Source organism: Tachyglossus aculeatus, chromosome 2, assembly GCF_015852505.1.
Source record: "Tachyglossus aculeatus isolate mTacAcu1 chromosome 2, mTacAcu1.pri, whole genome shotgun sequence".
NCBI classification, from domain to species: Eukaryota; Metazoa; Chordata; class Mammalia; order Monotremata; family Tachyglossidae; genus Tachyglossus; species Tachyglossus aculeatus.
The window spans coordinates 137,511,233-137,515,739 of record NC_052067.1 but is presented as its reverse complement, the minus strand read 5'-3'; the positions used below and the strand labels follow the sequence as shown (position 1 = coordinate 137,515,739).

Sequence of the window (4,507 nt, the reverse complement as noted above, 5' to 3'; positions counted from 1 at the left end):
TGAGAAGGGTAGCAGTGTGGATGGAGAGGAAAGGGCGGATCTTGGCAATGTTGCGGAGCTGAGACCGGCAGGTTTTGGTGATGGCTTGGATGTGAGGGGTGAATGAGAGAGCGGAGTCGAGGATGACACCAAGGTTGCAGGCTTGTGAGACAGGAGGATGGTAGTGCCGTCAACAGTGATGGGAAAGTCAGGGAGAGGGCAGGGTTTGGGAGGGAAGACAAGGAGTTCAGTCTTGGACATGTTGAGTTTTAGGTGGTGGGCAGACATCCAGATGGAGATGTCCTGAAGGCAGGAGGAGATGCGAGCCTGGAGGGAGGGGGAGAGAGCAGGGTCAGAGATGTAGATTTGGGTGTCATCAACGTAGAGATGATAGTTGAAGCTGTGGGAGCGAATGAGGTCACCAAGGGAGTGAGTGTAGATCGAGAATAGAGCTTAGTACAGCACTCTGCATGCAGAAAATGCTCAAGAAATGCAATCAAATGAATGAATTCATAAAATACATTTGAATGAAAGGTGGGGGGCCAATAGTGGCTTGACTCCTTGCCTTCTGCAGGCTGGTTATAGTGTCCATTACTCTCCCTGGGCTGCAGGACTCTCCCCAGCCCCAGTGCCCATGGGGGCGAGCTGTCCCTCACCTCCACTCGCATGCTGCAGGCAGTGTCCTTAAATGGGGTGGGGGGGAGCGCTAGTCAGCTTGCCCCTGTGGGCACCGGATCTAGCTGGAAGAACAGCCTCCTACTCCAGCCAGCAGATGAGCTAAGTGATGGAAGAGAAGAAGGGTGAAGAAGAGGGTGTCATTGTGACTCTTGGAGTTCTCGCCAAGGTCAGGCCCTAGCTCCAGCAGTCCTGCCTGGAGCCTCCACAGCTGTGTCTCAGGATCCCAGCTTGGGCCAGTGGTGAGAGGGACATGCTTACTGTGGCAGGCTTGCTCAGGTCATCATTTTGAGAGTGATGAGAGGATGACCCTTTCCCATGAGAATTTAGGCTGAGGGCGTGAAGAACTATACCCCTTTTTAGCTGATTGCTCCTGTGGCCCTGCAGAACACACCCCAAGCAGCCCTCCTGAAACACCTTCCTCCATTCCCTCTACTCTGAGCCCCCTGGACTCACTCATCGCATAGAAAGGACCCAAAACAGCAGAGGAGGAAGAGGAGAAGCACCAGTAAGCACCTCATCCTACTTTTTTAAATGGCATTTATTAAGAACATACTATATGCAAAACACTGTTCTAAGCACTGGGGAGGTTACAAGGTGATCAGGTTGTCCCACATGGGGCTCACAGTCTTAATCCCCATTTGACAGATGAGGTAACTGAGGCCCAGAGAAGTTAAGTGACTTGCCCAAAGTCACACAGCCGACAAGTGGCAGAGTCGGCATTTGAACTCATGACCTCTGACTCCAAAGCAAGTGCTGTTTCTACAGAGCTACGCTGCTTCCCCTTCCCCTTCCCATTCCCTCTCCTTCTCACCTTTTTCCCTCCTTTTCTCTCCTTCCTTCCCTCTTCTTTTCCTTCTTTACACCCTCTCTGGTCCCCTCAATGCCCTGCTTCTAGTACCCCAGTATCCTCTGTGTCCAAGTTCACCCCCCTTCAAAATCAGTCAGTCAATGCATGGTATTTGTTGAAGGCTTTATGCAGAGCACTGTACTAAACACCTGGGAACATATCTGCTATGTGCCTTGGACAAATCACTTAACTTCTCTGAGCCTCACTTACCCCATCCGTATAATGGGGATTAAGACTGTGAGCCCCACGTGGGACAACCTGATCACCTTGTACCCCCCCACCCAGCACTTAGATAGGTGCTTCACACATAGTAAGCCCTTAACAAATGCCATCATCATCATTATTATTGTTATTCCAACAGAGTTGGTAGACATGTTCTCTGCTCAGAAGGAACTTAAAGTCTAGTGGGTGAGGCCAACATTAAAATCAATTACAGATCGAGGAAGCAAGACCCTACGTGGATGGGTGAGCAGATGGACCGAGTTCATGTGAACCAGTCAATGGTATTTGATTGCTTACTGTGTGACAGACAATTAGCCAATTGACTTATAGAGTGCTTACTGCAGGCAGAGAATTATACTGAGTGCTTGGGCAGCTCCGACAGGCACATTCCATGCTCATAAGGGGGCTTACAGATTAGAGGGATACCATACTAAATGATTTGAAGAGTGTAATATAATAGAGTTGATAGGCACACACTCTACTCGCAAGGAACATAGGATCTAGAGGGGAACATGCAGAGTGGGGATGCCCCTGCAAATGGAGAGAAACGAGCTTAAATCCCAAAGAGTCAGAAGTGAGTTTAAGGAATGAAACTGTGATGGACTGGTTTTGAGGTGAAGCTAACACAAAGCATATCTTTCCAGAATCACTCATGTCAACTTTCGACCTAGGCCAATCGGATGCTAATTATCCAAGATGTTCCTTTTAGTGTTGAGGATGTGTCTTCAGGTCTATTGGACTGGACTGGACATTTTCGTCCCCTGATAGCCTTACAAGGTCGGGTGATTTCCACTGCCTCTAACTAAAGACACCTGACAACCTATATACCATGTTCACTTCCAATGGTACCAGACTCCATCGCTCGACCTTCATCCTGCTTGGCATCCCGGGGCTGGAGGCCGCCCACATTTGGATCTCTATCCCCTTCAGCCTGGTCTACCTGATGGCCCTGCTGGGGAACTTTTCTCTTCTCATCATCGTCAAGATGGAACCCAGTCTCCATGAACCTATGTACCTCTTCCTCTGCATGCTGGCGGGAGCTGACCTAGTTGTCTGTACCACGACGATACCCAAGCTACTCATCCTCTTTTGGCTCAATGACGGGACGATCTCCTTCGAAGGCTGCCTCACCCAGATGTTCTTGATCCACTCTCTCTCTCTACCATGGAGTCGGGGTTCTTTCTGGCCATGGCCTTCGACCGCTACGTGGCCATCTGCCACCCGCTGAGTCATTCCGCCATCCTGACCCACCCGGTCATCAGGGGGGTGGGGTTGGCTGTCTTCCTCCGTGGGATCCTGATGCTCAGCGCCCACCCCTTCCTGCTCAGATGGCTTCCCTACTGTAGGACCAACATTATCACTCACACCTACTGTGAGTTCATGGCCCTCGTCAAGCTGGCTTGTGCTGAGACCCGGGTCATCCGGGCCTATGGCCTCACTGTCGCCTTCCTCACAGGAGGGTTGGACTTCCTGCTGATCATCTGTTCGTATGTCCTCATTCTCCGGGCCGTGTTCCGCCTCCCCTCCAAGGACGCCAGGCTCAAGACCCTGGGGACCTGCGGTTCCCACATCTGTATGATCTTGGTGTCCTACACCCCGGCCTTCTTCTCCTTCCTCACACACAGGTTTGGGCACAACGTTGCCCCCCACATCCACATCTTTGTGGCCAACATCTACATCCTGGTGCCCCCTATGGTGAATCCCATCATCTATGGGGTGAGGACCAAAAGGATCCGTGAGAAAGTCCTCAAGTTCCTCTTCCTCTTAAAGTCCTGAAAGTCTTTTGAACTGGTTTTGAGGTGTAGCAGGAGGACAAGGGGAGGTAATGTGGTTATTTCACTGAGAAAAGGGTGGAGCTGGACGTGATGAAGGAAGTCTTGGCTGTTGGGAGTTAAACCTGGCATAATGGAAAAACCTGGGAGTAGTCTCTGTCTGGGGTGGTTAGGTTCTTCTTTAGCAAGATGATCAATCTATCAATCAACTGATCAGTGGTGTTTATTGACCTTAGCATATGCAGAGCACTGTGCTAAACACTTGGGAAATTTCAAAAGAATTAGTAGACATGATTCCTGCTTTCCAGTATACAATCTTGCATATTGCCTGGGATTGAGCAATATTTCTGCTGAGGACTTTATTTTGATGGCATTTTTTACACCCATAGTATACGTCAGGATTGTACTGTAACGTACTGAGTAGCTAGTATCTACTCCATCATTTAGAAGCACTAAACAAATACTGTTCAAAAAAAAGGTTTTAGTACAGTGCTTCACACACAGCAAGCACTCAGTGAATGTCATTGAGTGACTGAAGTCTAGAGCTGGTGGCCTTGGGTCACCTAGTCTTGTCTTAGGTCATCCGGAAGCGCTCAGTCCCTTATGTTTTTTGAATGAAATCTAGGGATGAAGGCTCCACTGCCCAGCATCTTATGTCTCTATATGTAAGCCAAACTCACAGTGCTGTCATTTTAGTCCATTTCCTTGTTCAGTCCCCGAGAAGACAGAGAATAATGGCTCCATGTGTCCCCCATATACGTGAAGAGCATTATTAAATTATCCCTCAGCCTTCTCTTCTCCAACTGAATACCCTCAATGTCCTTTATATTTCAGCCAGGACATATTTTGCACTAGGTAGCTACTAGAGAGGATCCATGGAAAGTGGCACAAATAGTGGAAAGGATGGAAAATGGGTCAGGCAAGGAAAGGATTGTTTATCTTGGATAAGGGAAAGCTGAGGGGAGACTGACTTCACAAGCTGAATGCTACTGGACTGTCCTCCTTCATA

The 4,507-nt window shown here is 49.1% G+C and overlaps 1 pseudogene; it reads left to right on the top strand.

The window, feature by feature from the left end:
- The first annotated feature begins 2,555 nt into the window (after positions 1–2,555).
- Positions 2,556–3,502, top strand: LOC119943668 (annotated as a pseudogene).
- Positions 3,503–4,507: the final 1,005 nt, after the last annotated feature.